This window comes from Bombina bombina, chromosome 10, assembly GCF_027579735.1.
Source record: "Bombina bombina isolate aBomBom1 chromosome 10, aBomBom1.pri, whole genome shotgun sequence".
NCBI classification, from domain to species: domain Eukaryota; kingdom Metazoa; phylum Chordata; class Amphibia; order Anura; family Bombinatoridae; genus Bombina; species Bombina bombina.
The window spans coordinates 168,829,752-168,848,830 of NC_069508.1; the positions used below are offsets into that span (position 1 = coordinate 168,829,752).

The window sequence follows — 19,079 nt, forward strand, 5'->3', positions numbered from 1 at the left end:
AATAACCCCCCAAAAATAATTTAATGGCAGTCTAAAGTGAATAAGCCATTGCCAAGTGACCTCAAAGCATAACATTAACAACATACCACAAGGGCACCAAAAGAGGATTTTGCAGAGAGACTATCCATTGTTAGCACTGCAGAATCTGTTGGCGCTCTACAAATAAATGATAATAATAATAATAATAATAATAATAATAATAATAATAATAATACTATCCATATGCATCTGGTAATGGGCTAGATTACTAGTGGGGCACTAAATCATTTTCTTTCCAATGACATGGAGAGTCCACAAATCCAATCAATTACTAGTGGAAATTCAACTCTTGGCCACCAGGTGGAAGCAAAGAACACCCCAGCAAAGCTTCAAGTATCCTCCCATTACCCACAATCCCCAGTCATTCTTTGCCTGTGTAACATTGTAGGTGATGTGCTAAGGTGTCTGAAGAAATCAAGTTGTTAATCCTTTAATGGGTAATTCTCTTTAGTAAGATTAACGTTGGCTTTTAGCATTTGGAAGACGGCGAGGTGGTCTTTGCTTACCTTCCAACATTTTTTCTACCCCATATAGAAAACCAGGGTTGGTTACTCAGTTTCTTCTTTATCTACAAGTCTATGTCAGAGAGGATTCTGTCACACCTGTTTGCTGTACAGCGTATCCATAGGTAAGTGCTTTTACCTTCTAGGTGAGAAGGATGCAGCACTTAGGAGTTTCTTGTTTAAAAAAAAAAAAAGATACTTAGGATAATGTGGATCCTTATGGGACTGAATATCCCTTTGAAAGTTGGGGATTTATTGGGCAGCAGTTCAGGGCACTGTATGGTCATGTGAAGGCTTTTTTGATTTTGGCTATGGGGATTTGTTTGCACAAGTTTACCTGTTAATTAGTTTGGGTAATATCTCTTTAAGAAAGTTGTTTGACTGCACCTAACCTTTGAAATTGTGATCATGTGACCGTTTAGTTACTTCCTGAGTGATGATCAGTTTGTTTCTAGCTGGCTGGATTTTCTAGCATTAGATCGTTTTTCCTGCCTGTCACTTCTCTCTGATGTTTGCAGCTTTCTAAGATCTGCAGTTTGAAAAGGATTTATCTGCTGGTGTGGATTGGATTCCTGGTTACCGGATGGGGAGTCTCTCCAGCATGGATGGGGTACAGAGGTGATGGTTTTTAATAATTATTTATCTATGCTTATAATGTTATTCTAATTTTTTATATATTGAAATTAGAGTATAAAGGAAATAAAGGGCTATTTTATTTACTATGGAAGCCGATCCCAAGCTTTCTCTGTCATTTGATAAATGTTTTTATTGTGCAGATGCCCAGGTTATTCTTCCTGTGCAATTTTGTTCCCCTTGCCTTAATAAGGTTTTATTATCTAAGAATAAGGATTCCTTATCTGAGTCTTCTTTTTTCTCATGATAATGCTGTTCAGGGGTTGTCTCAGCCTTCTGTTAACATGTCCCAGTCTTTGACAGATTCCCATGCAGTGCCCTGTGGTTCCTCTCAGTCAGTCTCTAGGAGTGTTTGCCTAAAGATTTTGAGATTCCTAAAAAGGCTAATAAACTGAATAGAGTTTTTGATGTCAAACCTAAATCTGTGGAGGTTTTTCCTGTTCCAGATCACATGTCTGACATTATATCTTAGGAATGGGAGAAGCCGGGTGTTCCTTTTAATCCCACCTCCTGTGTTTAAAAATATGTTTCCTATTGCTGATTCAGTGCGGGGGCAGCAGAATTTTGAGTGCCCAGGGCACCATAAAACATGAATACGCTACTGACTAAGTCTAAGTCAAGTATTATAAAAGCAAAAACAGTCTTAAAGCACTGTATGTATGGACTCTTGGAAAGCCGTTACTTATTGCAACATGCAATGTCATGCAAATGAGAGGTGCAGTAGGGAAAAATTGTTAAATGTTCTTAGGAAAATAAAATAAAATAATATAATAAATATAGTCCTCATATAATGCTGTTTAAGGATATTTTCCAGGCATCCATCCATGTAGTAACAACCTCTAGATAGCACACATGGGGGCTTATTTATCAAGCCGTCAACCGCAAATACGCTTGAATTCCGCAGTGTAATTGTGTCAAGCTTGATTCCCCTTATTTATCAAAGCCTACAGACTGGCAAAAGTAGAATTTTGGGGCATAACATACGATCCACCGGTCTCAGTCCGACACAGATCGATGCTTACATCACTACAGATGTTCCGAATGCAAATTCGGCTCTATCTGACTACTTTTGCTAGTTAACAAATACCTAACAGGTACGCTCGCCACTATTTCAGCCCAGCGTACCTGGTTTTCAATCCGCCGCCCTGGAGGCGGCGGATGCCATAGGAATCAATGGGAGTCTGAAAGCAGCGAAAGCTCATGTTCGCTGCTGCCCGATATCCCATTGATTCCTATGGGAGAATAAAATTATGTTTACACCTAACACCCTAACATGTACCCTGAGTCTAAACACCCCTAATCTGCTGCCCCCTACACTGCCGTCACCTACATTATACTTATTAACCCCTAATCTGCCGCCCCGCCACCACCTTCATTATACTTATTAACCCCTAATCTGCTGCTCCCGCCACCGCCGCCACCTACATAAAGTTATTAACCCCTATGCTGCCACTCCTGGAGCCCACTGCAACTAAATAAAGTTATTAACCCCTAAACCTAACAACCCACTAAGTTTATATTAAATATTAACTGATCCCTATCTTATAATCAATTTAAACTTACCTTTAAAATAACATTAAACTATATTAAATTAATAATGAATCTACCCTAACTTTTATAATAAAATTACATTAAACTATATTAAAGTAATAATTAATTTAACCTAACTTTTATAATAAAATTACATTAAACTATATTAAATTAAAGGATTACTTTCTGTTATAATTTTTAAGCTAAACAACTAACATATTAAAGTTAATAAACATTAATTAAAACCTACTGGCTTATATTTTCTCCAAAACGAAGTTTCATAACGTTCTAAAAGTTATATCTTTTATTCGCCGATGATGTCACGTTATTCTGCCCACTATTTTCAGCACTGAGTGTTCAAAATACTTAAACCAATAACTTTGTGTTTAAAGCGCCATTTTGAAACCTAGGTATTGTAAACGGATTGGTACAGAGCAAAGGATACCCACGGAGTGGGTTTGGAAAACAATTACATTTGCAGACAAGATTTCTGATATATGGTAGAGATATGTTAATGAAATGCTATTGATAAAAAGCGTATTTGGGGTAGTTAGTTAGTAACAGGCATAGAAAATATTTACTTACAGTGGCCCTTTAATAATTAATCTAACCTAACTTTTATAATAAAATTACATTAAACTATAGTAAATTAATAATTAATCTAACATAACTTTTATACTAAAATTACATTAAGCTACAAATTAAATTAACTATATTATATATTTAAACACCTAACCCTACTCAAATAATTTAAATCTACCCTAAAAAAATAATAATTACAAAAAACTAACAACTTAGTTACAAAAAATAACAAACACTAATTTAAACAAAAAAATAAACACGAAGTTACAAAAAAGAAAAAAGAAATTATAAAAGATTTAAACTTATTACACCTAATCTAAGGGCCCTATGAAAATAAAAAAGCCCCCCCAAATAAAAAAACCTAATTTACAATAAACTACAAATAGCCCTTAAATGGGCATTGCCCCAAAGAAATCAGCTCTTTTACCTGTTAATAAAAAAATACAAACAATCCCACCAACAGTAAAACCCACCACCCACACAACCAACCCTCCAAATAAAAGCCTAACTAAAAAAAACCTAAGCTCCCCATTGCCCTGAAAAGGGCATTTGTATGGGCATTGCCCTTAAAAGGGCATTTAGCTCTATTGTACCCAAAGCCCTAATCTAAAAATAAAACCCACCCAATAAACCCTTAAAAAATCCTAACACTAACCCCTGAAGATCGACTTACAGTTTTGAAGATCCGATATCCATCATCCAAGAAGCCGACCGAAGTCTTCATCCAAGCGGCCAAAGTCTTCCTCCAAACCCGCAGAAGTCTTCACCCAGACGGCATCTTCTTTCTTCATCCATCCGGCGGAGCGCTTCCATCTTCCAGACATCCAACACGGAACATCCTCTTCCATCAACGTCTTCTTCAGAATGAATGTTCCTTTAAATGACGTCATCCAAGATGGCATCCCTTAGATTCCAATTGGCTGATAGAATTCTATCAGCCAATCGGAATTAAGGTTGAAAAAATCCTATTGGCTATTGCACCTGTCTAATTTCGTTTTAATGCATATTGCACATTTTCTGTTAATCCAATAAATCTGACTTCACTACTGAAATATTAATGTGTCCTTCAGTTATTTGATAGATCAAAATGAAATTGCTAATGCAAACACCCAATTATTTATAAATGAAAATCATGGAAATTGTCAGGGGTGCCTAAACTTTTGCATACAACTGTATATACTGTATCTGTGTGTATATATATATATATATATATATATATATATATATATATATATATATATATATATATATATATATGAATGAATGAATGAATGAATGAATGAAGAAAATGCACTCTCTCTGCATTTTCTTCATTCATCTGTATTATTCCTAATGCACTCTGGGCCTGGTATTTAAACTGTTCTTCAAATGCACAATACAATTTTAAAAGATAGAAGGCACTTGATAAAAAAGATAGAAGGCACTTGATAAAAAAGATAGAAGGCATTTGATAAAAAAAGATAGAAGGCACTTGATAAAAAAGATAGAAGGCATTTGATAAAAAAGATAGAAGGCATTTGATAAAAAAGATGGAAGGCATTTGATAAAAAAGATAGAAGGCACTTGATAAAAAAGATAGAAGGCATTTGATAAAAAAGATGGAAGGCATTTGATAAAAAAGATAGAAGGCACTTGATAAAAAAGATAGAAGGCATTTGATAAAAAAGATGGAAGGCATTTGATAAAAAATATAGAAGGCACTTGATAAAAAAGATAGAAGGCATTTGATAAAAAAAGATGGAAGGCACTTGATAAAAAAGATAGAAGGCACTTGATAAAAAAGATAGAAGGCATTTGATAAAAAAGATGGAAGGCATTTGATAAAAAAGATAGAAGGCACTTGATAAAAAAGATAGAAGGCATTTGATAAAAAAAAGATAGAAGGCATTTGATAAAAAAGATAGAAGGCACTTGATAAAAAAGATAGAAGGCACTTGATAAAAAAAAGATAGAAGGCATTTGATAAAAAAGATAGAAGGCACTTGATAAAAAAGATAGAAGGCATTTGATAAAAAAAAGATAGAAGGCATTTGATAAAAAAGATAGAAGGCACTTGATAAAAAAGATAGAAGGCATTTGATAAAAAAAAGATAGAAGGCATTTGATAAAAAAGATGGAAGGCATTTGATAAAAAAGATAGAAGGCACTTGATAAAAAAGATAGAAGGCATTTGATAAAAAAAAGATAGAAGGCACTTGATAAAAAAGATAGAAGGCACTTGATAAAAAAGATAGAAGGCATTTGATAAAAAAAGATAGAAGGCACTTGATAAAAAAGATAGAAGGCATTTGATAAAAAAGATAGAAGGCATTTGATAAAAAAGATAGAAGGCATTTGATAAAAAAGATAGAAGGCACTTGATAAAAAAGATAGAAGGCATTTGATAAAAAAGATAGAAGGCATTTGATAAAAAAGATGGAAGGCATTTGATAAAAAAGATAGAAGGCACTTGATAAAAAAGATAGAAGGCATTTGATAAAAAAAAGATAGAAGGCACTTGATAAAAAAGATAGAAGGCACTTGATAAAAAAGATAGAAGGCATTTGATAAAAAAAGATAGAAGGCACTTGATAAAAAAGATAGAAGGCATTTGATAAAAAAGATAGAAGGCATTTGATAAAAAAGATAGAAGGCATTTGATAAAAAGATAGAAGGCACTTGATAAAAAAGATAGAAGGCACTTGATAAAAAAGATAGAAGGCATTTGATAAAAAGATAGAAGGCACTTGATAAAAAAGATAGAAGGCACTTGATAAAAAAGATAGAAGGCACTTGATAAAAAAGATAGAAGGCATTTGATAAAAAGATAGAAGGCACTTGATAAAAAAGATAGAAGGCATTTGATAAAAAAAGATAGAAGGCATTTGATAAAAAGATAGAAGGCACTTGATAAAAAAGATAGAAGGCATTTGATAAAAAAAGATAGAAGGCATTTGATAAAAAGATAGAAGGCACTTGATAAAAAAGATAGAAGGCATTTGATAAAAAAGATAGAAGGCATTTGATAAAAAGATAGAAGGCACTTGATAAAAAAGATAGAAGGCATTTGATAAAAAAGATAGAAGGCACTTGATAAAAATAAAAAAAACTTTATTGTGACTTTTCGAGGTCACCCCCATTCTCAAACAAGCATACAGTGTAAACAGTTTTACTCACCCTATTTGAACACCCTCGAAACCTCATTGCGGCGTTGCTGACGGCATAACCGGAAGTGGCCGCGATCACTTAAGTTACCTTCTCTCCATTGTCGTGGCAACTGGACACTCGCCAACAATGCCTGTGAATAAAAACAAAATTACAAGACAACATGTTTATGTGACAGTACATAGTCTAAAGCAGGTATGACAACAATAGTCTACATAGGTTAAAGAGCAATCAGTGAGGTATTAGCCTGCTAATTGGCGATTGTATTTTATCAATCTCATTTAAACGATCATGTAGTCACTATAGTACTATCAGTGTTAGTGTAACCCTTCAGACTATCATATTCAGCATCTAATGTTAGTGCGGTTCTAGGCTATACCTACAGGGTCAGTCAGATATACTCAATACAGATATCTTTAGAGATAGCTATACAAAAATACACTATTTCTCATTGTAATAGTGCAAAATGTTTTACTGTGAGTGAGTTACTTGCACTACTAAGCATTATGTATACTTACTACACTGTGTGTGTTGTCTCTTTTATGTCGGCAAGACCGTAGACGACCTTAGAACTAGAATGGTGAACCATCATTCTGCCATCATGGCTGCAATTGACAAGGGGACATCAGAACAACCGGTGGCAAGGCACTTCGCACAGACAAAACACAGTGTGAAGGACTTAAAGGGACAGTCTACACCAGAATTTTTATTATTTAAAAAGATAGATAATCCCTTTATTACCAATTCCCCATTTTTGCATAACCAACACAGTTGTATTAATATTTGTTTTACCTCTGTGATTACCTTGTATCTAAGCCTCTGCAGACTGCCCCCTTATCTAAGTGCTTTTGACAGACATGCAGTTTGCAGTGTAGCCAATCAGTGGAGACTCCTAAATAACTCCACTGGAGTGAGCACCATGTTATATATATGCCATACATGAACTAGTACTGTCTAACTGTGTGCGGTTTTCAACGGTTTAGAAATCAGTTTAAGCCTACCTAGGTTTAGCTTTTCAAAAATTCCACCAAGGGAACAAAGCAAATTTGATGATAAAAGTAAATTGGAAAGTTGTTTAAAATTGCATGCCCTAACTGACTCATGAAAGTTTAATTTTGACTAGACTCTCCCTTTAAAGCACATAATTATAGATCATCTACTACCCCTAACATGAGGAGGTGATAGGGCAAAGGACTTAATGTGCACCTGGACTGGCATTGCGTCTTATGAATCCATGGGAATAACCTTCGACTCCTGCAGTTGGGAAGTTTTAAATGTCTTTAACAAAATGTCTTTAACCATAGGCTAATTTTGGGTAAAATAGCAAGTGTCCTCTTACTTATCATATATGTCTTTTTCGCTCACATGTAGACAATTGAGTAAGACATTTTGCACTATTACAACAAGAAATAGTGTATTTTTGTATAGCTAGCTCATCAATATCTGTATTGAGTATATCTGACCCTGTAGGTATAGCCTAGAACCCCACTAACATTAGATGCTGAATCATGGTCGGCTCCAGAACGAATGAAATGGGGGGTATTTTTTTTCACGAGGGGGCACGCATTTACAAAGCATATATGAGAGTCAAAATAAGAGCAGACCTACATATTGTGCAGAAAAGTATAGCTTCTGGCTGGCTTATCCCCCACTATTAACATTTGGAGAATATGCGCTAAATCACTAGGTAAAAGAATGAAGTCTAAATCCTATACAGTGCACTAAAACAGAGCCATTAAACTTGTGACCCCCAGTGCAATAGCTCCTTAAAAACAATTCACTCCTTAATCACCATGATCCAAAACCCTTAAACTCATTCTCAAATCTCAATCATGTCCCCTAAACAGCCATGCACCCCAAACCACCCAATGCAATTAAACCCTTTGTTTGCAATAGCAGTGAGGATACTAGGTTTTCAGGTACTGGTAATTTTGTAGATTAGATTTAGCTATACCTGTTTCGCAATAACTAACAGATATCAGGCTACTTAATACAACCTATGTACTGTGAACCTATAAGAATATGATTGTATCATATAAATATATGTCTATAAATGGCTACCGCTTCTATCGACGCCTCAAAAGGTCAAGCCTAAGTTCACAGTGCACTTTTGAGGCGTCAATAGAAGCCAGTAGCAATTTATAGACATATATTTATACGATACAATCATATTCTTATCATGGTCTATTGTTTAATAAAATGAGTAACTCACGATAGTTAGGTAAAATTAATAGGGTTCAAGACAAGTCCAAAAAGTCTCTAATTAACTTCCAATTCCAAATAAGAGGTTAAAACACAGAGCTCCTTGCAGATGTGTGATGCGACCTCACAGTTTGGCAGCTAACTCTGCCCCCAGTATGCAGCATTACATAACAATTCATTATTTTATTTATTATTTTTAAAGTGTATGATCATATCAATATTTGTTGAGCGGCACAGCATTCCATTTGGGTGGGCATTTCCCCCCAATGCCCCTCCTTGGAACCGATCCTGTGCTGAATATGCTAGTCTGAAGGATTACACTAACACTGATAGTACTATAGTGACTACATGATCGTTTAAATGAGATTGATAAAATACAATCACCAATTAGCAGGCTAATACCTCCCTGATTGCTCTTTAATCTATGTAGACTACCTGCTTGAGACTATGTACTGCCACACTGCCATATGAACATGTTGTCTTGTAATTTTGCTTTTATCACAGGCGTTGTTGGCGAGCGTCTGTTTGCCACAACTATGGAGAGCAGGTAACGTAAGTCACGTGATCGCGGCCACCTCCGGTTACGCCGTCAGCAACGCCCCAATGGGGTTTTGAGGGTGTTCAAATATGGTGAGTAAAACTGTTCACACTGTATGCTTTTATGAGAACGAGGTTAGACCCCGAAACATCACAATAAAGGATTTATTCTTTTAATCAAGACCCAGTGAGTGCCTTCTAACTTTTGAATTATATATATATATATATATATATATATATATATATATATTTGTGTGTGTTATATATATGTATATATATATGATTATTTTTTGTAAACTATATATCTATACCTATATTTCTATATCAATATATACAGGTATATACAGTATATTCATAGATAGATAGATCTATTTAAAATACAAAGAACATTGGAATGATAAATATTTACAGCAAAAACGCATTAAAAAACTCTATAAAATTATAAAAATTGATTAAAAATTATTTTTCAAGGTTTAAGGAGTTTGAGTGGAAAGGGCTCCAAAGTGTATATATTTGTTTATATGTGTATGAATGTATGTAAGAATATACATTTTCTCAAATGCGCTAACCCGACATGAAAATAAAAATATCTCACTTTCCAATGTTTTTCACATACAAGAATATGTTCTATTTATTCATAAACATTTATTTCGACATATGTCAGATGGTATTTTGGTACTATATATATATATATATATATATATATATATATGTATATATAACAGTCTCTGGTGAACTCTGCACTCACTTTGTATTCCAGCCGCCCAGGGTGCATCCAAAAAACATTCAGTATTTTTAGCAAAAAGAGAGCACTCACCGGGACTACCACTTATACAGCATAATAAGCCTTTTATTAATATAGGTGACGTTTCGGGGATTCCAACCCCGTCCTCAAACCTTACATAACATACAATAAATCTTACCTTAAATACCCTCCACCGACTGAACATGTCGCTGTACCGGAAGTCGACCGGCGTTCTGCCCGCACCACTGCGCATGCCCAGACCGTCGGCATGACAACCAGAACCAGCGTCATGCTACAAAAAATACATAAATCACTGTGGTTAAAAACATAAACATGGAGTAAGTGGATAACAATATAGCCTCACATTTAATATACAATAAGCACAAAAGTAACCTGCTAACCTTTTGTATTCACTCCGATACTACATCACATATTAACTTATATTGTTGGTATCTATGTTAACCCTGAGCTGAATAGTAGTATCATTTGTTACATTTACTTGCCTATGAACCAATACTAACTATCAACTTGAACACATTGCGATTTTTGGCTACACATACTAATTGATCCCTTGTAATCCTAGTTCCTAGAGAGCATTATACAATTATAAAAGAGACAATATGCTGATACCTCAACTCAACCTATGGTGTCCAAATGTCTGCAATAACTGTACTTGACTAATATCTAATCTACATTTTAGTTAAACTTTTACGAGGGGTGGAGATAGAGATAGGATTTTGCTCCAGTGCGAATCCAGATGGATTTTTAATTTAGGTACTATTGTACCTGGTGGGCTTAATACCCACCTAGACTGACACTGCTTTCTGTAGCACCATGTAATTCGATAGATAGATTACGTCCAAGAGTTTATTAACAAAGATATTTAAAAGTTTAACTAAAATGTAGATTAGATATTAGTCAAGTACAGTTATTGCAGACATTCGGACACCATAGGTTGAGGTATCAGCATATTGTCTCTTTTATAATTGTATAATGCTCTCTAGGAACTAGGATTACAAGGGATCAATTAGTATGTGTAGCCAAAAATCGCAATGTGTTCAAGTTGATAGTTAGTATTGGTTCATAGGCAAGTAAATGTAACAAATGATACTACTATTCAGCTCAGGGTTAACATAGATACCAACAATATAAGTTAATATGTGATGTAGTATCGGAGTGAAAACAAAAGGTTAGTAGGTTACTTTTGTGCTTATTGTATATTAAATGTGAGGCTATATTGTTATCCACTTACTCCATGTTTATGTATTTTTTGTAGCATGACGCTGGTTCTGGTTGTCATGCCGACGCTCTGGGCATGCGCAGTGGTGCGGGCAGAACACTGGTCGACTTCCGGTACAGCGACATGTTCAGTCGGTGGAGGGTATTTAAGGTAAGATTTATTGTATGTTATGTAAGGTTTGAGGACGGGGTTGGAATCCCCGAAACGTCACCTATATTAATAAAAGGCTTATACGTATATATATATATATATATATATATATATAGAGGTATAGATATATACAGGGAGTGCAGAATTATTAGGCAAGTTGTATTTTTGAGGATTAATTTTATTATTGAACAACAACCATGTTCTCAATGAACCCAAAAAACTCATTAATATCAAAGCTGAATAGTTTTGGAAGTAGTTTTTAGTTTGTTTTTAGTTATAGCTATTTTAGGGGGATATCTGTGTGTGCAGGTGACTATTACTGTGCATAATTATTAGGCAACTTAACAAAAAACAAATATATACCCATTTCAATTATTTATTTTTACCAGTGAAACCAATATAACATCTCAACATTCACAAATATACATTTCTGACATTCAAAAACAAAACAAAAACAAATCAGTGACCAATATAGCCACCGACATTCAAAAACAAAACAAAAACAAATCAGTGACCAATATAGCCACCTTTCTTTGCAAGGACACTCAAAAGCCTGCCATCCATGGATTCTGTCAGTGTTTTGATCTGTTCACCATCAACATTGCGTGCAGCAGCAACCACAGCCTCCCAGACACTGTTCAGAGAGGTGTACTGTTTTCCCTCCTTGTAAATCTCACATTTGATGATGGACCACAGGTTCTCAATGGGGTTCAGATCAGGTGAACAAGGAGGCCATGTCATTAGATTTTCTTCTTTTATACCCTTTCTTGCCAGCCACGCTGTGGAGTACTTGGACGCGTGTGATGGAGCATTGTCCTGCATGAAAATCATGTTTTTCTTGAAGGATGCAGACTTCTTCCTGTACCACTGCTTGAAGAAGGTGTCTTCCAGAAACTGGCAGTAGGACTGGGAGTTGAGCTTGACTCCATCCTCAACCCGAAAAGGCCCCACAAGCTCATCTTTGATGATTCCAGCCCAAACCAGTACTCCACCTCCACCTTGCTGGCGTCTGAGTCGGACTGGAGCTCTCTGCCCTTTACCAATCCAGCCACGGGCCCATCCATCTGGCCCATCAAGACTCACTCTCATTTCATCAGTCCATAAAACCTTAGAAAAATCAGTCTTGAGATATTTCTTGGCCCAGTCTTGACGTTTCAGCTTGTGTGTCTTGTTCAGTGTTGGTCGTCTTTCAGCCTTTCTTACCTTGGCCATGTCTCTGAGTATTGCACACCTTGTGCTTTTGGGCACTCCAGTGATGTTGCAGCTCTGAAATATGGCCAAACTGGTGGCAAGTGGCATCTTGGCAGCTGCACGCTTGACTTTTCTCAGTTCATGGGCAGTTATTTTGCGCCTTGGTTTTTCCACACGCTTCTTGCGACCCTGTTGACTATTTTGAATGAAACGCTTGATTGTTCGATGATCACGCTTCAGAAGCTTTGCAATTTTAAGAGTGCTGCATCCCTCTGCAAGATATCTCACTATTTTTGACTTTTCTGAGCCTGTCAAGTCCTTCTTTTGACCCATTTTGCCAAAGGAAAGGAAGTTGCCTAATAATTATGCACACCTGATATAGGGTGTTGATGTCATTAGACCACACCCCTTCTCATTACAGAGATGCACATCACCTAATATGCTTAATTGGTAGTAGGCTTTCGAGCCTATACAGCTTGGAGTAAGACAACATGCATAAAGAGGATGATGTGGTCAAAATACTCATTTGCCTAATAATTCTGCACTCCCTGTAGGTATAGATATATACAGGCATATCTATTTATTAATACATAGAACATATTTTGCTATGTGCAGAAAATTGGAATGTGAAATATTTACAGCATAACACTTTATTAAAAATGAGTATTGCATAAATATGTTTTTACATGTTTTCATCTATTATGTGTTTATATGTCTATAAATATATATATATATATATATATATACACACACACACACACATAAATACATATGTGCATACATATAAACCTTTAACTTTTTTGTGCAATGTTTTTAAAATCATTTTTATTAGATGGTGTTTTTATGAGTGTAACTGTACTTTTACGGGCTTTATTTTATGTTTTGTGACACTTTTTTTTCTTTCGCGAAACAGTTAACCAGAGCTCTGAGGTCACGCTAACCCGACTCTTGTTAAATTCAATTGTCCTCAAGTGATCGCGTTTACTTTCAACTTGTAATACGAGCGGAAAACCTGACATGCACAAGCAGCCTCAATAAACCACTTATAACTCACAAGTAACTGTTAAGGTGCCACTCATAATCTGGCCCATAGTGTGTGGGTGTGCCTGTGAGTGTGTGTAGTGTATGTTTGTAATTTGTGTAGTGTGTGCGTTTTGTAGTATGTATAGTGTATATGTGTATTTGTGTGTGGGTGGTAAGCGCGTGTACAGTCAGTATAGTGTTGTATAGTATGTACGTGTATGTATAGTGGGTATGTGTGTGTTTTGTAGTGTGTGTAGTTTATCTGTGTATTTGTGTTTGGGTGGAGTGCGCCTGTACAGTTAGTGTAGTGCCTATTTTGTATAGTATGTATGTGTAGTGGGCTTGTGTGTGTTTTGTAGTGTGTGTAGTGTATGTGTGTAGTGGGTGTGTGTGTTTTGTAGTGTGTGTAGTGTATGTGTGTTTTTGTGTGTGGGTGGTGTGTGTGTGTACAGTCTGTGCAGTGCCTATGTTGTATAGTATGTATGTGTAGTTTGCGTGTGTGTGTTTTTTAGTGTGTGTATTGTATGTGTGTATTTGTGTGTGCGTGTATAGTATGTATGTGTAGTGGGCATATATGTGTTTTGTAGTGTGTGTAGTGTATGTGGGTATTTGTGTGGGGGTGGTATGCGCGTATAGTATTTATGTGTATGTGTAGTGGGCGTGTGTGTGTTTTGTAGTGTGTGTAGTGTATGTGTGTATTTGTGTGTGGATGGTGTGCGGGTATAGTATGTATGTGTAGTGGGCATATATGTGTTTTGTAGTGTGTGTAGTGTATGTGGGTATTTGTGTGTGGGTGGTGTGCGGGTATAGTATGTATGTGTAGTGGGCATATATGTGTTTTGTAGTGTGTGTAGTGTATGTGTGTATTTGGGTGTGGATGGTGTGCGGGTATAGTATGTATGTGTAGTGGGCATATATGTGTTTTGTAGTGTGTGTAGTGTATGTGGGTATTTGTGTGTGGGTGGTATGCGCGTATAGTATTTATGTGTAGTGGGCGTGTGTGTGTTTTGTAGTGTGTGTAGTGTATGTGGGTATTTGTGTGTGGGTGGTATGCGCGTATAGTATTTATGTGTATGTGTAGTGGGTGTGTGTGTGTTTTGTAGTGTGTGTAGTGTATGTGGGTATTTGTGTGTGGGTGGTATGCGCGTATAGTATTTATGTGTATGTGTAGTGGGCGTGTGTGTGTTTTGTAGTGTGTGTAGTGTATGTGGGTATTTGTGTGTGGGTGGTATGCGCGTATAGTATTTATGTGTATGTGTAGTGGGCGTGTGTGTGTTTTGTAGTGTGTGTAGTGTATGTGGGTATTTGTGTGTGGGTGGTATGCGCGTATAGTATTTATGTGTATGTGTAGTGGGCGTGTGTGTGTTTTGTAGTGTGTGTAGTGTATGTGGGTATTTGTGTGGGTGGTATGCGCGTATAGTATTTATGTGTATGTGTAGTGGGTGTGTGTGTGTTTTGTAGTGTGTGTAGTGTATGTGTGTATTTGTGTGTGGATGGTGTGCGGGTATAGTATGTATGTGTAGTGGGCATATATGTGTTTTGTAGTGTGTGTAGTGTATGTGTGTATTTGTGTGTGGATGGTGTGCGGGTATAGTATGTATGTGTAGTGGGCATATATGTGTTTTGTAGTGTGTGTAGTGTATGTGGGTATTTGTGTGTGGGTGGTATGCGCGTATAGTATTTATGTGTAGTGGGCGTGTGTGTGTTTTGTAGTGTGTCTAGTGTACAGGGTCGGCTCCAGAACAAATTAAAAGGGGGGCATTTTTTTCACGAGGGGGCACGCATTTACAAAGCATATATGAGAGTTAAAATAAGAGCAGACCTACATATTCTGCAGGAAAGTGTAGCTTCTGCTTGGCTTATCCCCCACTATTAACATTTGGAGAATATGTGCTAAATCACTAGGTTAAAGAATAAAGTCTAAATCCTATGCAGTGCACAACAGAGCCATTAAACTTGTGACCCCCAGTGCAATAGCTTCTTAAAAACAATTCACCCCTTATTCACCATGATCCAAAACCCTTAAACTCATTCTCAAATCTCAATCATGTCCCCTAAACAGCCATGCATCCCAAACCCCCCAATGCAATAAACACCTTGCGTATGATCACATCAATATTTTCTGAGGGGGCCCAGCATTCCATTTGGATGGGCATTGCCCCCCAATGCCCCCCCTTGGAGCCGACCATGCTAGTGTATGTGTGTATTTGTGTGTGGGTGGTGTACACGTGTACAGTCTGTGTAGTGCCTATGTTGTATAGTATGTGTGTGTATAGTGGGGGGGGGGTTGTAGTGTGTGTAGTGTGTGTGTGTACTTGTGTGTGGGTGGTGTGCGAGTAGAATATCTATGTGTATGTGTAGTGGGTTTATGTGTGTTTTGTAGTGTGTGTAGTTTATGTGGGTATTTGTGTTTGGGTGGTGTGCGCATATAGTATGTATGTGTATGTGTTCTGGGCGTGTGTGTGTTTTGTTGTGTGTGTAGTGTATGTGTATATTTGTGTGTTGGTGGTGTGCACGTGTACAGTCTGTGTAGGGCCTATGTTGTGTAGTATGTGTGTGCATTGGGCATGTGTGTTTTGTAGTGTGTGTAGTGTATGCGTGTTTTTTGTGTGTGGGTGGTGTGTGTGTGTACAGTCTGTATAGTGCCTATGTTGTATAGTATGTGTGTGTATAGTGGGCGTGTGTGTTTTGTAGTGTGTGTAGTGTATGTGTGTACTTGTGTGTGGGTGGTGTGCGTATGTACAGTCTGTGTAGTGCCTATGTTGTATAGTATGTAAGTTTAGTTTGCGTGTGTGTGTTTTATAGTGTGTGTAATGTATGTGTGTATTTGTGTGTGGGTGGTGTGCGCGTATAATATGTATGTGTAGTTGTAGTGGGCTTATGTGTGTTTTGTAGTGTGTGTAGTTTATGTGGGTATTTGTGTGTGGGTGGTGTGCGCGTATAGTATGTATGTGTGTGTGTTTTGTCGTGTGTGTAGTGTATGTGTATATTTGTGTGTTGGTGGTGTGTACGTGTACAGTCTGTGTAGGGCCTATGTTGTATAGTATGTGTGTGTAGTGGGCATGTATGTTTTGTAGTGTGTGTAGTGTATGCGTGTTTTTGTGTGTGGGTGGTGTGTGTGTACAGTCTGTGTAGTGCCTATGTTGTATAGTATGTATGTGTAGTTTGTGTGTGTTTTTGTGTATGTGTGTATTTGTGTGTGGGTGGTATGTGCGTATAGTATGTATGTGTAGTGGGCATATATGTGTTTTGTAGTGTGTGTAGTGTATGTGTGTATTTGTGTGTGGATGGTGTGCGGGTATAGTATGTATGTGTAGTGGGCATATATGTGTTTTGTAGTGTGTGTAGTGTATGTGGGTATTTGTGTGTGGGTGGTATGCGCGTATAGTATTTATGTGTAGTGGGCGTGTGTGTGTTTTGTAGTGTGTCTAGTGTACAGGGTCGGCTCCAGAACAAATTAAAAGGGGGGCATTTTTTTCACGAGGGGGCACGCATTTACAAAGCATATATGAGAGTTAAAATAAGAGCAGACCTACATATTCTGCAGGAAAGTGTAGCTTCTGCTTGGCTTATCCCCCACTATTAACATTTGGAGAATATGTGCTAAATCACTAGGTTAAAGAATAAAGTCTAAATCCTATGCAGTGCACAACAGAGCCATTAAACTTGTGACCCCCAGTGCAATAGCTTCTTAAAAACAATTCACCCCTTATTCACCATGATCCAAAACCCTTAAACTCATTCTCAAATCTCAATCATGTCCCCTAAACAGCCATGCATCCCAAACCCCCCAATGCAATAAACACCTTGCGTATGATCACATCAATATTTTCTGAGGGGGCCCAGCATTCCATTTGGATGGGCATTGCCCCCCAATGCCCCCCCTTGGAGCCGACCATGCTAGTGTATGTGTGTATTTGTGTGTGGGTGGTGTACACGTGTACAGTCTGTGTAGTGCCTATGTTGTATAGTATGTGTGTGTATAGTGGGGGGGGGGGTTGTAGTGTGTGTAGTGTGTGTGTGTACTTGTGTGTGGGTGGTGTGCGAGTATAATATCTATGTGTATGTGTAGTGGGTTTATGTGTGTTTTGTAGTGTGTGTAGTTTATGTGGGTATTTGTGTTTGGGTGGTGTGCGCATATAGTATGTATGTGTATGTGTTCTGGGCGTGTGTGTGTTTTGTTGTGTGTGTAGTGTATGTGTATATTTGTGTGTTGGTGGTGTGCACGTGTACAGTCTGTGTAGGGCCTATGTTGTGTAGTATGTGTGTGCATTGGGCATGTGTGTTTTGTAGTGTGTGTAGTGTATGCGTGTTTTTTGTGTGTGGGTGGTGTGTGTGTGTACAGTCTGTATAGTGCCTATGTTGTATAGTATGTGTGTGTATAGTGGGCGTGTGTGTTTTGTAGTGTGTGTAGTGTATGTGTGTACTTGTGTGTGGGTGGTGTGCGTATGTACAGTCTGTGTAGTGCCTATGTTGTATAGTATGTAAGTTTAGTTTGCGTGTGTGTGTTTTGTAGTGTGTGTAATGTATGTGTGTATTTGTGTGTGGGTGGTGTGCGCGTATAATATGTATGTGTAGTTGTAGTGGGCTTATGTGTGTTTTGTAGTGTGTGTAGTTTATGTGGGTATTTGTGTGTGGGTGGTGTGCGCGTATAGTATGTATGTGTGTGTGTTTTGTCGTGTGTGTAGTGTATGTGTATATTTGTGTGTTGGTGGTGTGTACGTGTACAGTCTGTGTAGGGCCTATGTTGTATAGTATGTGTGTGTAGTGGGCATGTATGTTTTGTAGTGTGTGTAGTGTATGCGTGTTTTTGTGTGTGGGTGGTGTGTGTGTACAGTCTGTGTAGTGCCTATGTTGTATAGTATGTATGTGTAGTTTGTGTGTGTTTTTGTGTATGTGTGTATTTGTGTGTGGGTGGTATGTGCGTATAGTATGTATGTGTAGTGGGCATGTGTGTGTTTTGTAGTGTGGGTATTTGCGTGTGGGTGGTGTGCGCGTATAGTATGTATGTGTATGTGTAGAGGGCGTCTGTGTGTAGTGCATGTGGGTATTTGTGTGTGGGTGGTGTACGCATATAGTATGTATCATATGTGTAGTGGGCATGTGTGTGTTTTGTAGTGTATGTGGGTATTTGTGTGTGGGTGGTGTGCACGTATAGTATTTATGTGTATGTGTAGTGGGGGGGTGTATTTTGTAGTGTGTGTAATGTATGTGGGTATTTGTGTGTGGCTCGTGTGTGCGTATAGTGTGTATGTGTAGTGGGCATATATGTGTTTTGTAGTGTGTATAGTGTATGTTGGTGGTGTGCGCGTATAGTATGTATGCAGGGGCATATTATGGCCTAGGCCAACAAGGCCGGTGCCTAGGGCAGCAGATTTGGGATGGGCAGCACATCTGCCCTATCCGCCCTCTAAAAGCCAGCACACAGTACAGTGAGCGATAAAGTTCAGGCTTTTACATAGAAGACAAGGCACGTGTGCCGATTAAGGTCGCTCTTCACAGGTAGTGCTCCTTTAAACCGTTGATTCATTTAGAGCCGCCGGCATTTTTGCAGTGGAAG

The 19,079-nt window shown here is 37.6% G+C and overlaps 1 long non-coding RNA gene across 1 annotated transcript in view; it reads left to right on the forward strand.

Annotated features, from left to right (window-relative positions):
• The first annotated feature begins 1,008 nt into the window (after positions 1-1,008).
• The window catches only part of LOC128641385 (uncharacterized), a 147,453-nt gene continuing 129,382 nt past the window's right edge, over positions 1,009-19,079 (forward strand). Inside the window, exon 1 of the long non-coding RNA XR_008399480.1 lies at positions 1,009-1,160. This is a non-coding gene — a long non-coding RNA (uncharacterized LOC128641385). The remainder of the gene's footprint in view (positions 1,161-19,079) is intronic.